Raw genomic sequence first — 20,844 nt, 5'->3', positions numbered from 1 at the left:
TTGCAGAGCTATACTGCTCAGGGACATTTCAGCTGTATAGCACAGAACTTAGGGGATGTTGACTCCAGTTGCAATAAATCTTAAATTCAGTTTGGGGCATGACAAGTGTAGCTAGAAATGGAAAGTGTTTCTTTAGTAGCTTTTAACTAATGGAACTTATTTTAATATTTTTAATACTTTTTTTTACTTGTAAAAATTAACTGCATAATTGATAAGCAGATATATTTAATGCAGAACTGATACTTCTTTAATTCACAAAATTGTGGGTGGAAAAATGGGTGTTTTTCTAAAATTTTTGCCACTTATATCCTTGCGAAAACTGGAAAACTTACATATTGCAAACTAGGAAGTTTAACATTCCCGTCTTAATTCTGAATTCTCCTGATGATATCTAATGTGGTCATATCATTCATCTTTTAAACTGAACTGCTTCTCTATGTAGAAACTAGAGTGATAACTTCAGTGTGTGAATTTGCATGTCAAAGATGTTTTTATTTTTCATGCCATTTTCTCAATTTATTGCTAGCAGTTAGTCTTAATTCTTCCTTTAATTCACATATAAAATATGTACAGTCTATTTCTACTCCTCTTTCTTAATTTTTCCCCACCCAAATTGTTATTTTCCAAAATTTTAATGCAGTTGCACAATAAATTATGCTGGTGGAAAAGTGCCATTCAGTTCTCCTCTTGATGTCCTCTGTTACCCACTACCAGACAGAACATAGGACTTCATGGACTTTTTGGTCTGTACCAGTAGTGTCATTTTTATGTTAAATGACAGAGACAATTCAGTGCTAATTTTTTTTCTTTGATAGTTCTCCTGCTGATTGCTAACACTTGTCCTTCATTAAAAATGAAGTAGTTTGCCCTTTTCAAAGAGATTGTAATAGAAAGTCTTAGACTCAAGCAGGTTTTTGAACTTCCCTTCATGTTGATGTCATCAATATGAGCCAAAGGGAGCAGAGAAGACTGCTGTGATTTGCAGAGGGAACATTTTCTGTGGACATTTCATCTTCTCTGATATCTTGAAACACATTTCATTTTTCTTTTGATCTCTTTATAGAGTTTAGAAAGAAGCCATGTATATGCCTTCTCTGTCCTTCTCTGTATTTCACGTCTTTGTCATATCATCTATTGTTGCTTTTTTTTTTTAATAAGTGCCCTAATTGTTGTCATCCTTCCTAATTTGAAAATGTCTCCATTCATTGCCCTTCTACATGATATGGAAATTCTCATCTAGAAGTGACATTATGCAAGCCATTAATGATTAGCTCATGGATTTATTATTTAAACCACTCTACTTTACAGACCAACAGATCGTTTAAACCCATAGTGATCATTAAGTAGAATTGCTAATCCAATATCTGCCATAGTGATCAGCATCTCCAACGCAGCTTGTCTTTGCGTGACTTAATGTTTAGCATAGCTGAAGTATGGATGCTCATGTTTTCCAGCTGGCTAGGCCACTTCTAGCTGGTCTCATGGCTACTCAAGTAAGCTTTGCAGTGACTCAGGTGAGCCCTATCTTTAGGTGATTCTTCATGCTCCTTCCTAAAATTGCATACATCTCAGCCTTACATGTGCTCAGGAGTTAAGGTTCAAGCTGAATGGGTGTGTGATTTTTGACCTCTTGTTTATGATGGACCCATTCTGTTTCTACTATTTGCCTCCTGAGATGAGTTAAACAAAACTAAGGGTAGTCCGTCAAAAGAGTCAGAACCATCAGTTTATAAAGTGGAGTGCCATAATACTTTAATTCTTTCTTTAACACATGCTAAAGCTTTTCCTGATTAGTTACTTCTGTGCAGGCAAAAATATTTTTAGTTGTTCACAGTGGTATCGGGGTCTGTTTTCTTTTATATATATATAATTAAAGAGAAATACTGTCTGTTGCATACGAAGTAAAATAAGTATGCTCTGTTCTCTCTTTGGAAAAGAAGTTAAAATGCTTAGGGGACTCATTTACAAGGGAAATGCTCCCCTAACCTAGTTAATGACTGAGTTAGGTGGGAGGGGGTTATGGGAGCATTGTCCCAGAGCCAGTAAGTGGTAGGCAAATTAATTGGTTGGTGGTTAGGGGAAAGTAAAAGGCTTTCAGGACTGGTTAAAAAGGGAATGAATTGTTGTGTACTACTCATTGTTGACTCCACATTAGCGTGTGAATCTAATCCACACATTCCTATAATCCTCAAAGTAAAAGTGTTTAGGAAATTTTTCAAATTAAAGATGTGGATGGTTAATGATATTGTTTTATTTCAAGGTTATCAAATAGACAACGCTATCAAGAAAAGCCTATTAAAGCTGAGCAGTAAGCAGTAACATAGAAAACTTAAAGTTCATCCCTATTTACAGTTCATACCTTTAGAAACTGTAAAGAAGTTTTCCTTAGAGGAAGAAAAGGGATATATAGGTGGATTCCTTTCCTTTCTAGTTTTACGTCTGATTCTTTTTACATATAGTTTGAGCTGCAACACAAAAAGTTAAAACATACTTTTCAATTACACTTGAAATAATATCTTTTAATAATAAGCCTATTAAGATTCAGCTTATTTATAGCACTTGATTTACCCAAGTTTTAAAAAATGTCCTGCATACTTAACACAAATACATGTTGCCTTTTCAAATCTTGGCACTCACTTGTACATTGTTAGATATTTCAGTAACAAATGGGAGTTCCTTAACTCTAATACATACATTAAGACAAGAAGACCGTGTGCTTTTAGTTGTTGTTTAATTCACGTGTATCTCAATTTTTAACCACTCTCCTGCTCATAAAGGAAAAATTATTATTGTCTGGCTAAATCAGCATGTTGAAACTGTTTCTGCAGTTTATTGTATCAACTATGATCTCTTCTTTTTAACTGCCTGGCCACTATCTCTGTGCATATTATCACATTTGAAAATACTTTAGTGATGGTGGTGAGTTGACCCTGGCCAGCAGCTAAGTGTCCATATAGCTGGTCATCCATATAGCTGGGATGGGCAGGAGAACCAGAAGAGCAAAGGTGAGAAAACTCATGGGTTGAGATAAAGACAGTTAATAAGTGAAGCAAAGCAGCGCATGTAAGCAAAGCAAAACAAGGAATTCATTCACTACTTCCCATCGGCAGGCAGATGTGCAGCCGCTTCCTGGAAAGCAGGGCTCCATCACGTGTAGCGGTTACTTGGCGAGGCAAACGCCAAAACCCCAAACGTCCTCCCTTCTTCCTCCTCTCCTCAGCTTTTATTAATGAGCGCAACATTTATATGGCATGGAATATCCCTTTGATCATCCCTTCCTTCAGCAGTTCTACAGGACTTTCAGGTGCATTGAGTACATTACTGTGGAGAATAACTACAATCCACTCACTATAATCATGAGAAACAACCGAGCCAAGTTAGAAAAATTACACAAGTTACAACCAATATTTGTTCAAGTGGGTAAGAAATGCCATGAAAACCATCTAGACTGGAAATTAGAAGATGATTTCCAATAGATAAACCAGTGTAGTTCAAGAAGAGTTTTTCAGAAAGCGTTTGCACAGTGATATCAGCTTAACTAGTTTTAAGCTGAAACAGGATAGATCAAGTGGTTTTCTTCCTTCATGTGTTCCTTTGATAAATATTCTCAGCTGCCCAGCAGCTTCTCAAAGCGGAGTAGAAAACCTGGAATTGTTTATATATTGGCTTTAAGGAAACTGTAGAAAAATTAGTGTTTGTTTTCTACTAAAACTGGATAAAATACATAGGCTTTCTGATAAGGTTTGCTGCAAAATATACACGAAGTCTCACATTCTTTGGACTCCAGAATTTTCCTTAGCATAGTCCAGTCTGCATTGTGTCTGACAAACTACTGAGCTGTTTGCAAATGAAACTGCTCTTTAGGAAGGTAAAGACTATCCTTGGCAGCAGGGTGCTGCCCCAAGATTAAGAAGATCTCTTTATGCTGTGGAAGCTGATTTGGTACCTAGTGTCTCTCTTTTTTTTAAATCCTTTTGACTGTATTGGGTGAGGACTGTCTACTTGCCTTTTGCAAATAAATTTGTTAACATAGTTGTGGCATTTATTCCTCATACTAGAGTTAGGTGATAAAATTATATGGTTTGCCATTGATTAAGCTTAATAAAACCAAAATTAAGTCAAAAATTCTTGTTTAGAATTTTGAATGATTGCAGGGCAAAATCTGCATAGCTCTTGTATATTCTAGTGGATACACAGACACCATCTGTTGAGAGTGGTAGCCATATGGTGAACTATTTATAGAAAATGTTTATATTCATTGTGTTGTTGATTATCTAGATATCCAGAAAATGCTCTTTTAAAATCCAGTTTATCAACACATGGAAAAATGTATTATGTAGTTTTTAAATTGAAAAGAATGTCAGCAAACTGCATGTGCTTTGTTGTCTGTGAAAGATTTTTTTTTTTTTTTTATGTGACTCTATAAAAGCCTGAGTCTGAGAAGTGAGTGAAAATAACCAGGGTATGAAAAGGTAGGAAGTTCTCTAACGATTTTTTTTTTTGTAGAAGAGACAAACGGTGGAAGTGCAGTTAGTGGCATGATGCCAAGACAGAGACCATATCTGCATGGCAGAGGATGCCAGTGTTACGTCTAGTGTACTTTTGGATGTGTTAGTCTTTCTTCTAAACTGCAGATGCTCCTAGACCTTTTGTATCCAAATTGCTGGATATTGGAAATCCATATTGTTGTTATGGCTACAAGTCAACTATTAATGATGTGTTGGTAAAGAACCAGGATGCCATTAATACTGCAGTTATCACCACCTGCTTGGTGAGATTATAATGGATGCCCTTACAATTTGTGTGAGAACAGGCTGTCTAAAGAGCATGGGAGGCTATGAAAGACAGCATCCCTTTGTTCCTATAGCAAAAGAAGCCAGTGAAAGGTGTTAATCCATTACTGCATGTCTCTCGGTTGATCACAGAGTCAGGTTTAGACCCTAGTGCTGGATGTACCAAAAAAAAAATCCACTGGGATTTTGAGGGAAATCTGATTTTGACCTTTCTGGATAAGCAAGGACCCTTTTCCATAAATGAGTTGGTCAATAACAAGGTATATGTCACATCCGTCAACATAAGGATTATCCTCCATCTGCTTATTCTCTTCTGACATAGCTAATGAAACTGTACTCTGACCTTAGAAGATCTGTCAGAAGTAGGCTTAGTTCCCTGCCTGGCAGTTGTAATGCACTGGTGGCAGAATGTAGATCAGTAAGCAAGAGGGAAGACCGTACCCTGTATTACATACTGTTTGAATACCATTCCAGCCACTATTATGTATACAGCTGTAGCATGAATTTCACAAGTAAGTGAGGCTAAAGGTGAGACTTCCCATATGCAGTACAGTTTAGACTTTTCTGGTTGTTAGCAGTCTCTCTCTCCTGCAGACATGGCGATGAATCCTATGAATAAAACAATATTCTCCAACAACGGTCTCCAACAAAAGATGGTAAAAAGGAAGGGACTGCCATATCCCAGTTAACCTTAGTTAATGTGACTCCTTTTTAATACTTGGAAGTCCTTTATGATGAGGCCTTTGCCTACATAGGATATGGAAGTATGTACTTATCAGGTCTCTTTGAAGTAACAGCTGTGAAATTGCTTGAATAAGGTTTCATTCTAATTTGATGCCATTTCCATTGCTCAAACCTGGCCTCTAGAAAAAGGGAAGGGCATAAAAAAGGTATTGACAATACATGTTTTGCATTCAAAAGTGTCTTAAGCACAGCTAGGCATAGGCCTGTGAGCTAAACCTCATTCTTCTAATAATGTCTCGCTGTATCTTGGTTTCCCCATCTAAAATTAGGTAACATCTGTCCACATTTTTATGTCCTTTGATATGTTTTGATGGAAATGCTAAGTAAATTCAATGTATTAGTGTTAATAATGAATATATGCATTAATTGTTAGGATTCACATTTTGTTGGTTTCTTTAAAAGTATATACATCTTTTCTTTATAATTAGATATTTTTGTATACTGCAACCACAAATAATTATTTGGAAGTGTGACACTTTGACATTTTATGTCACTATCTAATTAACCTGGTGATTGGCATCCCACGACCTGGCTGACTTTCCTTAAAAATAGATACTTCCTTTCATCTGCAAATAAATTGCCTTCCTTTCAACTCTGCCTCACATCCTGTTGCTCACTAAGGATTTTTAAGTGGACATAATCATGTTTGTCTTCTTATCTGTTCTTTTCTTCTTCCCTATTCTGAATGAGGATCTTTCTGATCCAAGTTTTCATTCTTAATGGATATATGGTGATCATAAGTGTGTACAAAAGCTCTAAATGTGTATTAATGCATGCAGAGTAGTGACTACGCTAACTGTACGCGCTGGCTTAGCTACTCATCTCATCTCTAGGTTTTCTTGCTACACCCACAAAGGAAGAGGCTACAGGACACAAGCCAGTGAGCTACAAGTCTATTTTGCCCACCAACCTGTTGTTTCTTCCTTCTGCTTCTTTTAGATAAGGGATTTTCAGCAAAGTGCTAGTAATGCAGAGTAATTCAATTTCCATATAGGGATCTCAATTTCTTTGCAAGCTGTAATGAGTTGAGACATGCAAATCCCCTGTAAGGTAGAGGGGGAAGCATTAATATCAAACTTACAGATGGAAAATCTGGTCCTGCAAGTCACCTTTAGGGTTTCTTCTACACTGCAAAATTAGTCTGTAGCAAAGCCAAGAGTAGGACCTAGCTCTTTTGACTAAATTTTAGGACACACAGCTACCACATAGTAGCTGATCTGCGCAAACTGTTGATGTGCACAGTCCTAGGTTGCAACAAAGGGGAGGTGGCTCAGCTTTAGTTGCACTTAATTGTTTAGATAATTTGAATTACCTTGCAGTCTTAGGAAGTGGTAGGCCCATTAGGTTTCCCCCAAGGGAAATGGGGAACACCTGTATGCTTTGTCTTGACCTTGAAGTGTTTGTTGTTGCTACCACAAAGCAAATAGTGACTGGTGGCTGCTGCTGCGCAGATAACAGACCTTCGTAGCTGTAACTGCTCTCTCTTGGAGCTACAGCTTTCCCACAGGTTATTGGCTTTCTCACGTGGCTTTCCTGCATGAAATTCCTCTGTCCTGCCTGGCTCACTGATTCAACAGCTAATTGCTGAAGAAAGGATGACAAGTTCCAAAGATCTTATTGCCTCTTCCCCAGGCCCAGTTGTTAAAGTCAAACTGACCTTGAAAGTTTTACAATCATGAAACAGTTTTGAAGATACACCAGATTGGGCAGTTTCACATGTGTTCTTAATAGGTACTGTGATGTGAGTAGTCAGATGCTGTGATCTGGGGTTCTCTGATGCTGACTGATAATCTGGCCCAGAAAAAATGTTTGTTGCTGTTTTTTCCCCCCCTGTAAACTTTTTTCTGGGATCTAACAACAAAATTTAGCCTTTGTGAAGAGTGGGAAACCATTATGCATCATGCATCATGTAGCAAAGAGGGAATTCAGAATTGTCTTTCTAATAGTTGACACTGGAAAATGTCATTGAAGAAAGCCTTTTTTTATGTTAGTTTTTAGATTGACAGGTTATGACAAAACTGCATTCATGTTGCTTGAATACATCTTTTGTCTAGTTTTACATGCTTTTTGACTTGTCTAGAAAATGACATATTGAGGTTTTCATTAGCCTTAACCAGGTGTGATTTTCTTTATGGAAGATACCTTGGTAGGACTACAGTTGAAGGCGAATAAACCACTGAAGCTTAGAAAGGCCACGGCCCTTCTTCAGATGGTAGCGATGAATTGAAAGACTCATTAATCAGCAACCAAGTCACAGGTGTGATGGCTTTCCTGAAAACTGCCAACAGACTGTGAAAGTCACATCCAACACATGAAACTGTTAAACTAGACACATCTATAAACATACTTAAACTTTTATCTTTCCATTTTAGTTGAAAAACACAACCCTGGCATGTTTTCTTTTTTCTTTTTCTTTTTTTTTTTTTAACAAAAAATATTTGATTTCCAAGGAATACTATTCAGTTTAGGAAACAAAAGAAAAACCTGATTCTGTTTTCATCTTTTGCTCATTTAAGTACAATAACAACTTCATTTAAATGGACACACAGTTTTGATAGCAATGATAAGTGTAAATAGCTTTAATATTACAAATTTTTGTTCACATAAAATGTGTGCAAAAGCTTTAACAGAAAAATCATATACAGGAATTTTCTGCAGACAAATGAATGGCCATATTCTTCATGATATTCCAGTCCTTTCCTCTGGTACAAAAATTATCTGGAACAAAGATTCAGTTATGCTGTAGTGCTACAATGTAGACAGAAAGTCATAAAATGTTTAAAGTCAAATGATTTAGAAGGTCTTATTATTTAATCAACCTGCACTGGATTTTTCACCTGCACTGATGGGAAAAACCCATAATAAGAAGCCAAAGAATGAAATCTCCATACAATTTTTCCACATCATTCTTCCTTAAACTCTGTGGATCCCCTGGAATGAAGGAAAGTCTAGTCAGAGGTCTTATACCTCCCCATTAATTTTTTTTTTCCCCCAGATTATCCTTAAATTGATATACTCCCTGTAGATAAAAATTAATTTTACTCTGTCAAAGAGCAATGAATATGAATTTGCTTGGATTTTTGTATTTGCTAATTCCTCAGTCTCCCTACTTCTCATCTTTTTCCAAATATGGATGGATAATAAAAATTCTTCTTTGAAATCTGAAACAGATGAGAAGCGTTTCCCACCTTCATCTGGGATGAGAAATTTCTTTATAGAAGTTGTCTGATCTTCTGTTTCCCTCTTTAGCACATCTGTCTTTTAGTTTTTAACTTCATATCTAAAAATTAATTTTAATTTGCAATCCATATTCTCCAATTTTTTATGCCTGGGTTGCCAGTTGCAGTTATTTTGGTATTACTCAATTTAAATCAATGGAACTATATATAAGTGTAATGCCTGCTGGCTCAGCAACATTGTAATGCGCGCAAAAGGCAGGGAAGCAATGGTGCTGCATTTATTGATGAAGTAATAAGGTATTATAATGGTGGTATATCAAAAGTGATATCTGCTTTACCTTTACAAGGCTCTGTAAGCAGATATTTGAATATACCTGTCTTTAAGATAGATCTGTAACAGATTTTATCTGATTACTCAACGTAGTGCTACTGCTTGTTATTGGAGGGCTTGTTAAAGTATACACAGCTGTCATGTCATGTCACCCATTTTAGAAAGAACTGTTGTAATTTCATTTTAATGGCAGTGTATTTTAAAACAGCTTTTACTATTGGGATCAAGGAGAATTGCATTTTGTTTCAAGTTTGACCATAGATTATTGCCTATATTTTTGCCCATTAACTTTCTGTTGTTGCTTTAACTCAGTAATTAAACACCCCCGCAAAAAAACCACCCTCTAGAATAATAGAGAAATGATCCCTTTAATTGTACTAATAAAGACTGTGACAGCTGAATTTAAATACAACCAAACTCTTCCCACTAAAGTGTTAATGAAATTAACAATAAAAAAGTATAATGATTTCTCTTGGGATAATTACATGGGTAATTTAACAGCACATTTGGATAAAAATTGAAAGCATTTATGTGATATATAGTTAAACCTTTGTAAATGGTATATAGAAAATCAAAGGCTTTCGTACTGTCTTTCAAGTACAAAAGAAATCTTTAAAAATGTTAAGTAGTAGCTCCTCTTAAAAAGTAAATTTATCTTTGATTTCTCTCATATTTTCAACATTGCATTATTTATTGTTTCATATGGAGTGACTGTCAAATCATGCTATAGAAATAGCATTTAATGTACTTACTAGTCTCAAAGTGAATGCATAGACAATTGGGTGTTCTTTTGCATAGCTTGGTAGAAAAATGGTTGTTGCATAAGAAATTCTGATACAATATTTTCAGAATTTTAGCAATAAAAAGAATGATGTTTGAATACTAAATACATGAATTTGGGGAAAAATATGCGACCGTGACCTTACAGGCATTCTATTTCAAAAGAAATACACCACAATTTCAAATGTGAGCTGACTTTCCATTAAAATAGTAATGCAGTATTACAGATCTTTGGTACCTTGTTGACTCTTTCCATGCTGGTCATCAGATGCTGTGATTGCCGCGTGTACAGAAATCTAATTTTTTTTTTTTTTTTTTTTTTAAGGAAAGAGATTCTTCTCCAGCATGTCTCTGCTGCTCTGAAGCAGCTGCAATTCACAGAGGGAAAGGTAGTTCTCCAGTAGGCTAGGCACAGGTTATTTATTACTTTCATTAGGTCATAGCACCTTAAACTCATCCCTAGGCCAAGGGGCTTTCATGATGATCACAGAACATCTGATAAGCATATACTCTGTTAATTAAGTGAATTGATGCTTGCTGCAAGTGCCGTTTTTCTAGTTGTTTTATATTACAGCCACAAGCTGAAACGTGTTCACCAGCTCCCTCCTTCCACAACCCCCAAACATGGTCTCAGAGAAACGAGCAGAAGCTCCCTGTTCAGGATAAATCATACGTATGACTCAGGCTAAGGCCAGGCTCATTTTTTTAGATCCAGCCCCAACTCTGCTCACCATTAGTTGAAGCATCAACCTATATTAAACAAAGACAAGTGAAAGACACACAATCATATGTCTTTCAAATATAAATAGCCAGTGCCGAGAGCAAATATTTCTCTCTCCTCTTTCTAAGACCTTCCTAAAAAATTCCATGTGTGCCTTGAAGATTAGCAATAACAGCATGCCATTTTATAAGATTCCAAACATGAGACCTCTCCAGGAAAAGGAGTAATTACAATTACTATCAGACACTGTAAAATTAAACACGCTCTCAAAATTGGATGTATTAGACTTACAGAGAACAGTTCTGTTTGCTTTTGCCAATATCTGCAACAGCCTAGCAGTGTCTCAAGGAACGAATGTGGGTGACAGGTACAGCATCAATTCTCTGGACGCTTGTTCTCTGTGTGTCATAAAGAGGTGGTTGACCTCTATCTAAACTTCAACCCAAAATTGTCGTAGATCAAGGTGATCTATGGCATTCAGGTATTTTGAAGGTGGGCTCAAAGATCATTCTCTGATATCATACCCAAAGCAGAATGGTTTGATACTAACTGGTCTGAGTTAACCAGCTTCAGTCTATAACTTTCTGGGCAGGAAGGATTCAGTGATAGTCAGCTGGCAAAGGGTACTGCTTTTCTCTCTTACTTTTCCACCAGGAAAGGCAGTGAGCCCAGAACAAGGTTTGTGTGATGAGGATTTCATAGTTTTCATACTGTCTTCATTATTGGTAACCATTTCTGGTAGAAAATTAACAGATTCTGAGGTCTTAAGACCATGCTTCAGTTTATTTTTCAGCAACATAAAGGAGTTACTCTAAGGCTTTTAGAAGTATAGATGTTGTCAATTTGTTGTTTACTTTATTGATAATTAGATCAGTGAGGACTGAGTTTCCTTTGCAGAAACTATGCCTCTTACACCATGATCTTTTAATTCTTCCATCAATTTATTTTAAATTGTTTTTGCAAGTGGTCTTCTAGCCCGACTTAAAAAAAAAAAAAATCTTATTTCAAAATGAATCAATCTTATTACTCTTTGTACCTGTAAAAATTATTTTGTTCTTACAACTCTCAGAAACTCATATGTGTTCCCTCTGGCCTTGGTAAACTGCTAAGTTTTTGGGTTTTCAGCTGAAGTTCTTCTGACCTTCAGTCTTTTGGTGGAACCTAATACATATAACCTACTGTATTTTTTCCTCCTGCAGTATATAGAATTGCATTATAGTACAATCCCCATTGCTTAGTTCTCCGCTGGTTTAATTTTTATTTCAGCTGCTTCTATTCATTAGGTTATATCAACAACAACTTTTGCTTTTATTTGGTGTGCAACCAATTCTTCCACAAAATAATCCCTGAAGTGTTGAAATTGTATTTCCAAACTATTTATCGCTGTGTTATTGCACCATTTTATGTGAAAATACTTAAAATCATTCTAACTAGCATTCTCATTGACTTTGTCTTCTTGGTCTGATTCTTTTGGGTAATCAGTATCCTTCTTGGTAAGTCTGGATTTGGTATGATAGCTCTGGAAACAGATGTGCATTCTAAAATTCTGTCCATATAGTTTTAACTAGAATGGTTTCCCATTCGTGACATTTGTTAGATTTATCACTCTATGTTCATCAGTCTATTCCATGTAGTTTATAGGTGAGTATTCCGTCTCCCGAAAATATGAACCATTCCATTATGGTTCTGTAGTATCTTTTATACTGGGGGAGTGGGTGAGGTGCAGTGTCTTCCTTTTTCTTGTCTGAGTATGTATAGATGTTTGTAGAACATGGAGCGATAGCTGCTTTCTTTTTCAGTTCTATTTTTGTATTACTCCTGAATTTTACATTGCTGACTCTACAGCTCCTACCAATCCTAAATGTATTTTTCTTCTTTTTGTGTTAACAGTCTCATTTACAGTGATTAGCAGAGAACTCTTTCTTTTTGTGATGGCCTTTTCATGACATTTTCTACTGTGTTTTCTTAAATTTGTCAAATTTAGTTTTCTCATTTTAATCTATCTTTGCTGTCTCATGCAGAATTTTCCTACATGGGGATTAATGAGCGATTAATCTTTTTATTCCATACTAAAACATAATCCTGAAACAGCTTATTCATATCCTTAATCTAATGAGTTGTCTCTGTGAATTCAATACAATAACTGAAATTCAACATGTTAGACTAGATTACATGTTCACAGTTCTGGGGCTTGAGAAGGAGACTGCTTGGAAGTAGCAGTGTTTCTTTGGCCATCTATTTGTCCTGTAGTTGCATGTCTGTGGTCTGCAAACAAATGTTTGCCTCCCCCACGATACATGGTCTGTACATCCGTATAAGCACACTGAACATACCGGCCATAGAAATTTTAATCAAAAGTTGAATGGTAGCTTTTACGGGGGGGCTGGTAGGTATTCTGAGGGTGCAGTACTCTTTTGTTCTGTAAAATAAGACAATAGTGAACTATACAATTAGACTATCCATTAAATCTAGTCAGTCCCAAGGCGGTTCTGAGAGACGATCTTTTTCAGTTTGATTCAGTTATGATTTATTAGAAATTATTCTTGAATGTCAGTAACGCGTGCTGTATATCTGTTCATATGAGGACAAACCTATGTCTGTACAAGATACTGTGTTACTAGTTTCAGAACAGTAAAGTATTTAAGTGAATGTTTACCATGAGGCAGCAAAATTGATTTTAAAGAAATGATGCTGTGTATCTCAAGGAATATGTTTGGAAGTGCTTTATTTTAATCTGAAGAAAATATTCTGTTGACTTTTCTCCCTTTTTTCTTTAAAGAAAAAACATTTAGCTTATATACATTTAATCTTTTGATTGTTCTATCATCTATTGTTTTGGAATGCTAATTTTTAGAAGAAGTGAAAAATAGAGTTTAAACAACATACTAGTTCCTCCCACTAGGCTAAGAATTAGCAAAGTCATGGTTTCACAAAGTTGATGTCAAGTATTCCTGTGGTTAATGTAATAAAGGAATTAAAACGAGTTTTTCCTACTGCACTGAAATGGCTTAAGAAGAGTCATGAAGAAAGTAAGATAATTTTTCTTTTGCCTAAAATACTTTTCTCACAGTTTATTGAAATGATAAATAATAAGACTGAAACATGTAGAACACGCTTTGGTATAAATGAATTCATTTCAAAAGAGCTGGGGTGGTATAGGGAATGCACACCCTGTGAACTGCGTGTTTTTTTCTTTAATGATGTTTTCTCGGCATCTGATAATAACATAAAAATAAAGCTTTTATATCTTCTGGAGCAGACTTGTCAAGTTCTCAGTGGCATCTTATAATTGTGAAAACTAAAGGTACGCTTTAACTCTCCTCTGCTAAGCATCTCTATCGAGGTCTTTGCATGCTTATTTTTCTCTATAGTTTTAAATGCGTGGGAGAATTTGATCAGTGTCCTTTTTACATTCAAAATGAGCCAGCTTCTGTCTCAAAAGTGTCTTATTGTCATGATGTCACTGCGCCTCAAGATCTGTGACCTTTTGCTCCATATGGATTCATGGTAGACCTCGTTGTGTTTCTGCAGACTCGATTGCTTTTGTCCCCCCGCTAGGGGGTATCAAAGCCTTTTGGACTAAAGTTTTACATACTGGTAGGTTTGCAAATACATAAATAAATGGAATTTAAATAATATACTAAAAGTACCCAACAGCAACTGAAAGCACCCAACAAAGAAACAAACCTAAAGTTTATGTATAATAAGGACCGCCAGATGTCGCAAAGGCATCATTGATGAAGTGTTTTTTTATCCAAAATGTGGCACTTATATGAGGAATAGTAGTATTGTGTTTGAGAGTTGCAGAGGCCATAACAGGTCAGTGAAATGTCCTTCAAACATTTGATTTTTACATTTGAGAATAGGCCAAGATGAAAAGATAACCACATATCTGACATTGACGTTACTACCATTTAGACAACCGATGCAATTGCCTTAGTCAGAGGGATCAATCAGACCTTTATTACTTTGAAAACCACATAAAAGATTTAGTTTTGTTTTTTTCTTATAAAAATGAAGGTTCTGAACCTCATCAGATCACAAACTTCTAAATGTAAAATTATTATAATATGTATATAGTCTTATTTTCTACTTGTTCCTTTAAAAGTTGAATACTATAAAAAACATTAAAAAGAATAACAAGTAGTCTTGAAAGAATTTGAGCTGAGTTGAACAATATGCATAAATTGGCAGTTTAACAAGTAGAACTTGGAAACAAGTATTTGATGATTGATTTTTTATTGAGACAGAATGAGAATGATAGTGGATAAAGTGATTTTCCTTATTGAGAGAAAATATAGTGTTTTTCAACATGTCTTCAGTATGAATGGAAGCCCTGTCAAAAAAACTGAGCAACACATAATATCTTTTAAAAGGTAAATTAACATAAGTATATCACTTAGTTTATGGATCAAATTTTACACTTGTCAGTTTTATTCATAATGTCATAAAGTTTATATTGTAAAGATAGTGTTATTACCTTTGTTATGTCCTGGAAAAGCCTAATATTAACTGAGTTCATTGTAGAATTTAAAGTATATTCAGCTGAAGAAATGCCAGTGCAGAAAATTAAGTCCAAAATATGTATTCATGTGCAGATCTTAGTCAAATCCCTAGTAATTTTAAGTACTTGAAATACATTATTCAACAAGTAACCTGCTGTACGCTTGCGTTTAATGGGCTCTGCCTGAGTATACAGAAGCTGTCAAGATAAAATATGGAACATGCATCATTCTAATTCAATTATGATTATTCTTAAAAAATAAAATAAATGTGTGTCCATGTGTGTTTGTGTTGTACGAGGAAACGTGCAACCTTTATTGCTAAGATTGGATTTGAATTTGTTTTGTATGATTCTTGCTAATTTTTCTGTTGCTCGGGTATATGTGTATACACTACATAAACACACAACATATAAATATAAAAATTATGTTTATTCAAACGTTGAAGACATTCGATATGTTAATTGAATTTATACTGAATGCATATTTGTATACTTAACATACATTTCTGCTTCCCCTTGTTATACATTAAAAAAATAAATTAGTGAAATAGACATATATGTATTTGCGTAATTGTTATTAAACACATTAAATAGGCCCTGGACTTGCCACTAACTTCAAGTAAAATGCTTGTTGAGAATTGATGTGTAGAAGCAAGCACGCCTTTATCTCTGATTATGATTTCGATGACATTTGTCCTTTATAATTGTGATGTCAGTGGAGTTCTTAACTTAATAGGCAGTTCCTAACTTAATAGACATAGTTATGTAATATTCCACTGATATCAAATTCTTTAAGTCTACCTTTGAAGTCTTTGCATGACGATTGATGGGGGTTTTTGGTCATAGGTTTTTAAATGGAGATAGATTTATATATGTGTGTGTTTGTGTACTCTGCTTATGAGCTACATACATATGGAATACTTTGTGTTTTGTTCTAAGACTTTATGTATATTTAACCTTTAATTTAACTAGCAGGTTGTAAGATTTCCATAAAAAATAGATGAGCTTTGAACTCACAGAATGTTATTGGTGTAGCACAATCAATCATTTCTAAAGGTTAATGGTGTTAAAAACAATGAGAACATATGTCTTATTTTTAATACTGTTATATTAGTAAAATTATTTAGCATAGATAAGGAATTTATATCCTGTTCTTTGTGTTAAATCAGGATTTACAGGTTTTGAATAGCAGATTGTAGGTTTTATTATCAAAGTTGAAGGGGGAAAAAGACAAACAAGTATTTATACAAACTTTTTTAGTATGAATAAGATAATTGGTGATATGGAAGCTATGGCATCTTTCTAGAGCTAAGTTGATCTGGAGCGTATTACAATTTTTTGAGATGTTTTTACTTTTCTCTATCCCGTTCTGCTATCTTTTAATAAAATATGACTTATGTAGGTGTTATCCTAATTACATCATACACACAATTCCTCAATGAAATAAAAAGTCAATACTTGAATGACAGTGTGGCGGGGGGGTCGGGGTGGGGGGCGCAGGATTTCAAATGGTAAAAACCTGCTGTGGTAACAAAGACTGAATCCATCCCTATGTTGCACAGCTTCCAGATCATATCTTTAAACCTGGTAGTAACAAAGAATATTTATTTGTTGCCAAGCTATTGTAGGATTTATTTCTGAACTCAAATCCCAATTATCAGGAAAATTGCATCCTCTTTATCTCGCAGAAGGGATACTGCATCATAGCATATTTGGTTATTTGGTACTATAATATTGTTACCTTGCTTGAAACACATGGTCCCTCTTGATATACAAGAAAAAAACTGAATCCATTTCAATAAATTAATAGGGATGAGAATCCCAATCCATCGTTCTTTTCAGAGGTTCACATACATTGTAATGAAATGCATTAGGAGTTTTCTTCACTTGAAATCCAAATGAGACCCATTTTGGCTCACACCCTTGACAGTCTCTTTTATAAGCAATGCTGTCTCCTGTTCATGTGTGGGCTTAGTAAAATGCTTCCTTTGTAAGATGCACAGAGACAATATAATGCCATGAAAGACGAAGGTGTCAAAACACAAAGTTAGAGGCAATCTAATCAATGCCTCCTGATTTAGCCTTTGAAGGCTCTCTTCATTAAAACTCTTTAATTGTGAGGCTTATCTTGAGGTAGAGCTGTTACTTAATATTTTTCAGTGTCATTCTTTGGACAGTCATTTGTACCTTTTAAACGTAATTTCAATATTCATTGTTTAGTAAATTGGATGCCTTGTTAGCAATAGTGGTGGTATGAATGACTTGCATTCAAGTGGTTGAAGGTAATAGTGTATAAATGCTTGGTTCTCTCCCCCTGAAGTTTAATGTGGTTTATTTCTATGTATGTCATTATAAAATATATGGTTTTCATTATGGGTCTTTCTATTTTTATGTAAAGGAATGCAGGTTAGAATATTTAAAAATTATGAATAGAAAGACTTCTAGCTGAATCTTTCTGAAATTTTTAAATTTTCAGATTCAATGCAAACAATTATAAATTCTGTGTAAGTAGTGAAAAATGCGATCTCAGATTTTATTATTCGTAATAAATTCTGAGAAGGTATGAGATAAAAAAAAGTGGCACATAGGCCTTTTCTTCACAAATGATCATAAAGTTGGTAGTGGTTGGTAGAAAGCAACTTCCTGAAATCACTTGAAAACAAAAGTGTGTCTGAAAGCACATAATTTGGAAAATGCTTTGAAAGGAAATACTTACTTTCCATCTGAAAACTGGCAACATAAAAATAAATGAAAGTCTACAATACAAGTAATCTTTTTTGTGAACCAGATGACATATTTTGTTTTTAAAATAGATACATATATATATATGGCTTCACGGTGTGTGTCTGTGGTGAATTGTGCTGTAGTACCACGTGTATATGCATGTAATGCATGTATACGCTGTATCAGTAAACTCATTTTCATATTACAGTATTTGCTTGTAGTCCTATGAAAATTTTGAAAGATATACTGGAAAAAAAAACATTGCATGTTTTTACAGTCTCTCATAAAACCTGTTTAATGTCTGCAATATCTGGAAAGCCAAAACTATCTGATATTTGCCTTGTAATATTTAACAATAAAAATATTTTTAACATGTAAAAAAAAAAAAAACCAAAAACCACAACAAACACAGGAAGACTATAGAATTGATTTACAGAAATCCTTGAAAATGGAAAAAGAATTGAGGCAACTTTGACCTGATTTTTAAATGACTAGTGTGGTGAGTACAGCTGCTCTAGCTTAGTAATTATTTGTGATAGGTTGTTTTTGAGTCCCATATGTATAGGAGCTCCAGGCCCAACTACCTCATTTGCTGGCACACAAACAGATTCTTCCAGGTGCTGAAAATTAAATTTTAATATATTATTTAAATATTAAGAGAATTACAGTTTCAGTAATTTTACTGCTACAGCTGGAGTGCAAAGTGTGCCTATACACTATAGAGGGTGTTGCATAGTCTACCAGAATGAAAATTCCCGTTGGCTTTAAATACTTTCAAGGAGGTAAATGTTTGATGTAAAGATAAAAGCATATATTTGTTATACCATGTATTTTAAAAATACTGTGCAGATCTTGACCCATTTATAGACTAAGATTTTAAAATGTTACATTGCAATTTACATGAATTCACATTGTAAAATAGATAAAAGTTTAAGAAATAGTAAGGAAAAAGTTAGTTACCCTTGTGCTGAGGGCTTCAGTAAGACAACAGTTCCAAAAAGCTGTTAAGCAGATGGTTAACCTAAAACATGTATTTAATTACATTAATACCACGTTAATATATTTTCTGGATTAAAGTTCAGGCATATAACTTTAGTGCGTTTAATCACATGGAAAAAATGTGTTGCTGAGAAATGTTTGGAGCTGACTGGCTTACACCAATTTGTCACCCTAAGAAAATTAGGAGCTCTATCATGAAAAGGTAAGGTAAGTTTTAATTAAGTTGTAGGAAGGCATAATTGCACTCAACTGAAAATACCATACAATGAAATATGCTTTTAATTCCAAGAATTTTCTGTGATGCCCGTTCCTTCTGTTTCATCGTTTCAGTATACTTTTAACTATTCTTGGAATGAGCGGCAACATCCAAGTTCAAATGTGGGTTAAGCAGACTTGGAATGCATTTCTGAGGGGGTTTTCCTGTTTTGAAACTGAATGTAAATGTGTCCTGAAAAAACCACTGCTATTCTACCTAGATTAGCAGTTAGCAGGCTCATCGTCTAAGGATGGTATATCCTGTAGTTCTGTGGTCTTCCAATAAATATTACAATACAGAAACTTTTTAATATGACATCAAATCATTAATTAATTTCTTGATTTTCACTAGGCATCAGTAGAAATCAGTGGCTTATTGGAATGGCTTCAGCCTTCCACATTACTCTGGCTCACCCAGTGAACTTTTATTTTCACTTTTTAAAGCCCGTCCTGTTTAAAAGGGCCTTAAACAGGACTGTGTGGTCTGCACTCAGAGTCATTTAATTTCTTTCCTAACTGTGTGAATTCCGAAAGGCTGTTTAGGTGAGATTAATTCAGTTATGGATTTAAGTTCTCTACTGACTACTCTTTGTAAAGGGAAATTCTTTCAATTTGTTTTGATTATAGTACTGAATATTGATTGAGATTCATTTTAATAGTGAATGGATCTTTTATTCTATTGTAAAAAGATCATCACCCCAGCTCTTGTCCAAAGTCTGTCTCACTAAATCCATTAATCTTTAGATTAGATGATTTTTCTGAAAATAGGATAGGCTGCGTAGTCTTAGTACAAGGTCGTGCTTAAGGCACAAATTATAGCAACTTTTAAAACACATTCTAATCTTCACAAAATCATTTTGAAAAGAAGTAAATTGCAGTGCTTTTATCTTAATTATGTAGTTGTATTTCATGATGAATAGTTCACAGTTCCTATTACAGTAATATCTTCTACTATTTTTAATAGTCATGGAATTTCTTCAGTTGGAAAGTTCAAGATGGAACTGATTTAAACCACCAATATAAAATGAGAGAAATTAAGTCCAGAAAACAGAATCGTCACCACATGTCTTATAATCTTTTACTATCTATAAATCTAAATTTCTCCATCTGTCCAGTGCCTTACATTTTTTTTCAAAGCATCCAATCCTGTGTTGTATACATGCTGGATTTATTTTGACTTTTACTAGGATTTGAATATTTTTATATCTGCTAAATTAAAACAAATATTTTTGGTTTATTAATAGCCTTAATTAATTAAGCATCTGCATCTTTTTTGTAGATTACACATTGATTTCATTGATACAGAATCAGTCCCTAATCTCCCATCCTATCTGAAATACCTTTAAAGTATAATGAACTATTGCTGTTAATAGTTAGCATAATGTATTTTTGAACAGTTCTTTTGACTGCCGTAAGGTATTTCTTCCCCTACTGAGAGATTCATTTTCTTTTAAAGGAGGACTATGGGGTTCAGACTTAGAAAATCTGTATATGGTCCTATATTAATGAAATAAATTATGACTTCATGATCCTTTTCAGGTCCAGTCTCGTGCTAATAATGTTACTGTTGGATTCTGTACCATGACAAGATAAATTTACCTGATTTCAAAATTAGATTGTTAAGGACTGTGATGGTATGTTTATAATGAAGCTTGAGGGGATGTGGACCCCTTTGCATTACCTGGGGGTACATGTTCCCCAGTCCTGCGACACACAAGTCCGCACATCTCTGCGGTCAACATCAAGGCTGCCTCCAGCGTAGTGATGGCTCTGATCGTTATCCAATCAGATGGCTATAGCCTGCAATTTGATGA

The 20,844-nt window shown here is 34.8% G+C and overlaps 1 protein-coding gene across 1 annotated transcript in view; it reads left to right on the top strand.

Annotated features, from left to right (window-relative positions):
• KIAA0825 (KIAA0825 ortholog) overlaps positions 1 to 20,844 on the top strand; it is a 252,939-nt gene that overhangs the window by 133,912 nt on the left and 98,183 nt on the right. The gene's annotated exons all lie outside the window — the stretch shown is intronic.

This window comes from Grus americana, chromosome Z, assembly GCF_028858705.1.
Source record: "Grus americana isolate bGruAme1 chromosome Z, bGruAme1.mat, whole genome shotgun sequence".
Lineage (NCBI taxonomy): Eukaryota > Metazoa > Chordata > Aves > Gruiformes > Gruidae > Grus > Grus americana.
Note: the sequence above shows the minus strand (reverse complement) of the source record. Positions and strands in the feature narration are given on the sequence as shown.